Source organism: Halichoeres trimaculatus, unplaced genomic scaffold, assembly GCF_033239565.1.
Source record: "Halichoeres trimaculatus isolate MK-OKI-2021-1 unplaced genomic scaffold, fHalTri1.1 fHalTri1_scaffold_2, whole genome shotgun sequence".
In the NCBI taxonomy this organism is placed as follows: Eukaryota; Metazoa; Chordata; class Actinopteri; order Labriformes; family Labridae; genus Halichoeres; species Halichoeres trimaculatus.
Genome location: NW_027437180.1, coordinates 18,446,304 through 18,454,156, shown reverse-complemented (window position 1 = coordinate 18,454,156; position 7,853 = coordinate 18,446,304).

Here is a 7,853-nt window from a genome sequence, read left to right as displayed (position 1 = left end):
GACCCGCCCCCCGGCTCTCCGGTGGCCCCGACCTGCTCACCTGCCGGGCGTTCTCAGCTGAAAACCAGTCAACGGTGCTGGGGGGACTGTGCGTCCGGAGAACAAGCTGAACCGTGTCTACCACCGGGGGGAAGGAAAACTCCATGATCACATCCACAACATCCCGAGAAAAGTCAGGTCCGCTGGTTAATGAATGTCACAGTGACGTCAGCTTGAGAGGGGATCCGAGAATGTGTGAGAACACCACGGTGTAAACTGGAAAGCTGGGAAAAAATCACGGTATGTTCCGATCCAAAGGTCTGATGTTCTCTAAAGGACGTTTGACTCTGTGCACTGAATGTTCCTCTCCTCACACTGCTCCCTCCCTCTCCTTCTCTCCCTCTAAATCTCCCTTTCCTCCCTCCTCTCTCGTTTTCTCTGTCCCTTTCTAAAAGTGTCACCCTCACACTTCTAGCTGCTTTGTGAATTATACTGCGTGATTTGCACTTTTGTTGATTACTTCTTAGTTCTACTCAGCCTAATAAAACTCAGTATATCATAAAGTGTCACCCTACTACTGCTGTTTCTATAAATAGAACCACATGTCTCCACCATCATTGGATGTTTTAGAATGAAATATGCCTCACATCTCCTAAAAACTATTCACACTTCTGCACATGCCGAAGAACAAAAACACACACAGCCCCAAACAGGTAAGATAAGGCTATTTTTAACTGGGGGGAAAGAGTAAGAAGAAATGTATTTATGAACCTGCATGCCAAATGTTAGGTCATCTTGTCAAAGTTTATTAGCAGGTTACAAAGTAACTTGTGCTCAATGTCAGTCAATCAACTTGTGTCAGTTACTTTCTTGGTGTTGCTGCAACCAAATAATTTGTTCTGGTCACCATTTAAGCGACATCCTAAAGGCGTCACCATGAAGCCGATGTGGTAGTGCTAAAATGTGCAATTCTTTGATATTCTGCTTAAGGCTGGCTGCAGAAACACCAATAACCAAATACACAACAAGTTCGGTTCAAACTACAGTTTTGGTCTTTAAAACTAATTTCCCCTTTGGCTAACATTATATGCACCCACAGCTGTTGACAAAAAGGCTTCATGCCTCATCCAAACTCAGACGTTCGATGCGTTAAGCTCAATTTTATCAAAGGCCCAAGTCTATGAGGGCCTACAAACAGTGGTCTCAGAAGCAAACAGGTGACATCTATTGGTGGAACTGTTAAACAGTGATATCTTCACTGTACCCTGTCATTTGCCGTGGTGTGGAAAAATTCTGCCCTGTGAATTCACACATTAGTCTAAACACCACACTACACTTTTGTGAGGTTCTTGTAAAGGGAAAAGTAATGGCTACAGAGTTTTTTTATGTTGTGAGATGTAAATAAATAAGTGCTGTAGAGATTAAAGTGTGCCTATGTTCCTACATTTCTAAGATCTGTTTCAAATTAGGCCCTATGTTCCCACAGCTCTGAAATTTTTCCAAAGTCTGGTTTTTGTTTGTGTGACTCAAGAAAATAAAATCAAAGCTTGGGCATCTGTGAGATCTGCCTTAGACAAAACCCTTATTAATCAGGCTTTTTAATTTTTTCTTGTAATTGGTTGTGATTGTGAAGATTTCTACTGCTGATGATCAAAAGAAATTAGACATTCATTCATTTACTATTAAGTGCTTCCAAGAAGTTCTTGTGAGAGGATAAGGCTTAAATTGAAGCAAAATGTAGGAACATAGGGCTGACCACATAGAGGCAAGGATTGTAGATCCTTTGTGAATTTGGACTTCTAGGCTAAAATCTGAAGAACAAACTGACCTTACTTTGTGAATTTATGATTTTTTTTTTCTTATTTACTGGTCTCTAGTTTAAAAAGAGTTAATACGTTAACATGCTACTTCAATCCAACGAAGGTCATAGTCCGATTGTATGGCCACGAACGTCTCACTCCACTTCAATAGGTGGCACTGTCTCCTTTTTAGTTAAGCGAGACTTCATGTGTATCAAACTAGTTTTGGCTCACCCATGAGAAAACAACATTCTGACAACAATGAGACAACAAAAATAAGCTAAACGGGAGAGTGATAGAGCATGAGCTAAAGGCTAAAACACAAGCTAAGCTGTTAGTAATATCCATATGCAGCAGTTATTCTGCAGTGGTCTGTTCAAACTTGAGAGTCTATCAATGAAATGAAGAGTGAGACTCTGTTTGCTCTGCTTGGTAGATGACTGGCAGGACATTAGCAGGAATTACTGGTGTTACATATTACAGATACATCTTAAAGCACCAGGCTGTGAGCAGCGCTAAATATAGCCAGCTACTTAACTACAGTACAAACTTACAAAGTTTGCTTGTCATCATGTTTCAAACACCTAAAGTTGTCTTGAACACAGTAAAGTGTTGAAAAGAATATCTGATATTCATTCACTTTTGAAAACAAATACACTTTGTTAAGAGTCATGTCTTCATGACAGTGTGCGGGCAATTCTGATCAAAGGTGTCGCTGCAGTCCACTTCAAGTGGATAGCCTCACAGTCCCTTTGGCTGGATATAAAAGACAGCATACAGGGAAGGTCTGGCTGATGTTCTACCAGCCGCTATAATCAACCTGTGAAACACTGTGTGCTCCGACACTTTTCTATCAAAGACACCTTTGACTCTTCAAACAGTTTGAGCTACAGCAGCTCCTCTGTTGGACCTCACATATACATCACTGAGCCTTGGCAACCCATGATCCTGTCTCCCTTGACCAGTTTTCGTCAGGGCTCCATCTCACAAGAGCTAAGGAGATGCTCCAACTCGTCATCTTACCATCACAGTACGTCCCTTGTCAAAAGTCATTCACTTCTTTGCACTAACCTTCACAACACATTAGCTTCGGGGACGAATATTCACAAGATCATTAATGTTATTTTCTTCACCTGTCAGTGGTCATAATGTCCTGACCTGATTAAGACCTGCTGATTTGGTATATGCAAACTGAATCAAACATCTGGCTAGGTATTTTTTGCTGAACCTCAAATACAAACCTTGATTTATCAGAGATTGACAAAGGGACATAATAATGAATTCTGGCTTACTGGCTGTTTCCTCCTTCTCTCTGTTTTGTATTTCTTTTGTAATGCTCCTTTAAAAAAAGAGTGTCTCTAAGAGGGGGAGAAAAGGGATTAAGAAGTTAATAGAGAAATGTGGAGATCCTTTAGTCTGTCTGAAGTCTGAAGCTGAAAGACCAATGTCACACAGATCTGACTGTTTCTCTTTGAGGCTGCAGCTCAAGAACTTTCCTCAAAATGCTTGCAAGCTGCTGAGCATGCTAACATTTGAGTGTGTGCAAGTGTTGGCATTTCTGTATGGCTTTGAGTATTGTGTTATGGTCCAAAAGTCTTTATAGTTTGTGTTTATGAGTCTGTGTCTATGTGTGTTTATTAGTGTGTGTGTGTGTGTGTGTGTGTGTGTGTGTGTGTGTGTGTGTGTGTGTGTGTGTGTGTGTGTGTGTGTGTGTGTGTGTGTGTGTGTAGAATCTCAGAATCAGCATCTTCTCACAAACAGTGCTGTTGTTCACGTCCAATAATAACACCTTGCTCCCGAAAATTAAAGCCTGTGGCCTTACACTCCTCACGAAACACACACACACATACACACACACACACACACACACACACACACACACACACACACACACACACACACACACACACACACACACACACACACACAACACACACACACACACACACACACACACACACACACACACACACACACACACACACACACACACACACACACACACACACACAGGAATGAAGTATTGCAGAGGTTGAACACAGTTTGACCTCATTTGAGGACACAGAGAGGGACCCTGCTCATATCCTAGTGGGACTTGGTAGAATGCAATAGACATGCAGAAACACATGACTATACACACACACACACATTCACAGCACACACACTAAAAGTAACACAGGCTGCAGTGTTGAGGCCACTATGCAGACTTAATCTAGAGTAGCAGACCCTCCACATTTTTAACAGTGTGATAAAAGTGATAAGCAGAGTAGAACGATACCTAGAGGTAAGGGTGAACCTGCAGTGACTGAGACGGTAATGTGGATTTGTAACTGATCCAAGTTTGCCATCTAAGCAACATGTATGCATCAACATTTTTGGTTGTATCCTATTTCAATGAGATTTTCTTTATTCCTAAATCATAATTAGCAGTGGCATAGCCTGACTCATGATGTGGCCTCTAGTAAAGGTTTTCAACTTTTGCCTGATTTTGGATTTATAACGGGTTTAGATCATGTTTGAATGCTTGACATGCTACCCCCCAGCTTGACCTTTAACCCTGATTAAGCAAGAGAGAGATGACATAGTTTGCGATTTGTTGGCTTTGATGATATAAACCTAGAGTTACTTCAAAGAAAGAACAAGAATTAGAAAACACAATGAATTCATTCCTTGAAGGGATTTTTTTCTTTCCTGTGTTGTTTGACACAACAGGCCTGGATACACACAAACAGGACCCATAAACACAGATCGATAAGGAGAATAAGAAGAAACATCACAGGTTTCTTCCTCATCATCAGCCAGTGCATTACTGTGTCCGCTGCCATGTACACCTCAGGGCACCTCAGCAGCTCTGCAGATACCTGTTTAAACTCTGTGCCAAACTCTGTGTAGTGGTGAGCCTTAACAATTCCCCTTTCACATCCCAAGTGTCCGCGGACTGAGCTCCAGCTGCCCTGAAAGCAAAGACAGCATAACACACAAAAAACCCATCAGTGTACTGGGTTTAGTTAGATAACTACACATTTTGTCATTTCGGCAAACAAGTATGTTTAAATTCAACTGATCTATTTTTTTGCTTCCAGCATAGCTTTGTTTTCATTTGCACATAGCTTAAGTTAAATAGATGTTTAAATAGTTACTATGTTCTGTCATGCTGCTATACGGGAGAGCAATGTTGTATTTTAGTTCTATAACATCTATACCTCTCTTACTGTCTATCTTAAATAATAATGTAAAAATACAAAATACAAAATGTAATAAAAATATGTAATAAAGCCTGAAATGTGATAACACGTCGATAATGAAACCAAAGCCTGATATGTAATTTAAAAAATGATAATAAATTAAACAAAAATGTCATAACTGGCCCAAAATGTAACCCAAAAAGTTATTACATTCTGGGTCAGTTATTTCATTTCAGGTTTTATTATATTTTTTAAATCAAATTTTTGGTTGTTGTTACGTTTCAGGCTCTATCAAGCCTCTATAGGAGGAGACCCACACCCCATAGATATGAAGGCTCATTTTAAGTTAACCAAATCAAAATGATTCAACAGACTTATAACTGTTATATTTCATCTCAACAGGTCTGTTCTGGCAAATATTCATCCAACTCACAGCTTTGACTGAGTAAATAATATGTGGGGCTAAATAACTTTTATTTAAAGACATAAAGCTAAAAAACTAATCACTCTTACCTTTTCTTGTCCACACTGCCAATAAACAGAGGAGGAAACAGCTCTATTATGAGCAGATTAACTCAATAGTGAAGTCCACAGACACCGTACTCATGTTATCTTCTCATGTTTCATTAGAAACTCACTCATTAGTAGAGCTGCTCTGCCCTCTAGTGTCACAGCATGAGAAAGAGGCTTGTTTTCCTGCAGTCTGGCCCAGCAGAGCAGAATATGGAGATTGCATTTAATTAAAAAATCGCCTCCAGCCCGTCACCCACTGAACTCCAGATCTACATTCAGCAAACAGTGGCAGTTTTTAATATCCAAATTACACAGATCAATTCAGGTGATAACTGCTGACTCAGACAAATTCAATATCCTCTCCAGTGATAGCAATCAACAACAAACACAGCATTATGACTGGGATGGACTGGTTCAGAAATGAGAACAATGGGATGAAAAAAAGAGAGTAAACAGAGTGAGTCAGGAAAAATTGAGGAGAAAATCCAGAGCAGTTTGCTGGAAATGTAGCTGCAGTGTGCAGCTCTGTGTGTGAGGCAGAGCCAAGCCTGAGGGGACATGAGTTATATGTCACTAAATCAGTGTCACATGCAGCTGACTCTCCAGCTCCATGTCCAACATCAGCACACACATATACAAGCAGTTACTGCTGAGTGTGCGTGATGAAGGAGAAAGAGCAGATGTGAAGATGTAGTGTGTGTTTGAGTTTGTGTTTGGTGACAAGTCCTGAGCAGAGTTGAGAGGAAAATTACCACTAGATTACGTGACATATATATAAAACGAAAATGTGCTCACTGAAAACTCAGATGTGATAGATTTCTGTTCAAAAAGGTAAACAGTTCAGGACTTATTCTTCAGACCTCCTGAAAACTGTAAATAGCCTTTAGGTTCATAAACGGGTTAGGGTTAGGGTTAGGGTTAGGGTCATATTATAAATTAAACTGTATTATCACTTAGGCTGTCAATAGCAACAATTCACAGACGTCTTCAGGAGGGGGTCTTTAACTGTTGCATTGTTGGTAACAAGCAACTCTTAAACCTGGGACAGTGTCAGAAAAGTCTGACCTAGGATAAAAGAAAAAGAAATGGATTATTGCACAGTGGTCCAAGGTCCTCTTCAAATGGAAGTTTGTTTTTTATTTTCGTATTGGAAATCGAGATCCCAGAGTCTGGTAAAAAGTGAAGATGCACAGAATCCAAGGTGTTTGAAGTAAGGGCAGAAGTTTCTGCAGTCGGTGATGGTCTGAGGTGCCACCTTATCTGCCGGTGTTGGTCAACTGTGCTTTCTCAAGTCCAGAATCAATGCAGCCATTTACCAGGAGACTTAAGAGCACTTTATGCTTCCTTCTGCTGACATTTATTTTTCAAACAGGACTTTGCACCTGCCCACAGCCCCCACACCAAACAGTCTATTAGCCACCATATTACTGTGCTGGACTGGCAAGCAAACCCCCCATCAGGAATCAAGAGAAAGATATGAAACTCTCAACTTCAAAAGACAGATCTGTAAAAGGCTGCTATGACAGTACCTCGGCTAAAGCAGTACCACAGACTGAAAGCACCCACATTGATGTTTTAATTCTTGATAAGGAAGCCCAAACCATGCTACAAGTGTATAACGGAACATAATTTTCAAAAGTTGGACCTTTCTGCATTGGAAATCCTATTTTTGATTACTTCTAGGAATTCTTTTGGATCCCTGATTTCCATTACAAACAACTAAAGTTATCAAATGAATGACAGCGTAAATGATACAGATTCCTCTAAGTCAGAGGAGATCTTTTGCAGGCTTTAAACCAACTTAAACTTCAAACTTAGGCTTAATGCCTACAAACCTGTCAAAATCCTGGCTCTTGTCCTAGATAACCAGCTTTTTTCCCAAACCAGTGTTATTCCAGAGGACTCTGGTTTTCAATCACAAAAATCTGTACTTTTTTGTAGATATGACCAAAATCGCCAAGTTCTTCAACTTCATAAAATCTACAAAATTTCTTACAGAGACTTATCAGTCTGAACTTTTAAAATCTATTATGTACTTTATGTATATTTAAAAAGGATCAAGTTGTATATGTAGGTAAAAAGTGTGCATAGAGATCTCCGTAAAAATGTAAAAGGAAATGAGTGTACAATAAGCAATGGTTTTTCTTCTATCTCCTTTCTGTTAATTGGATATGTGTTGTAGGACTCCCTGGATGCTGACTCAAGGTTATTCAGTGATGTGGAAATTTAACAGGCACCTTAATGTGACCGTCATTGTTGGTTTTTGCTTTTCTTCAGACACGCCTCAGTCAGACTAATGTGAGCTTTAAGATGACACAAAAAGTATTTTTAAGTAAAAAAAAAAAAGTTAAATTTGAAAAATTGAAAAATTGAAAGT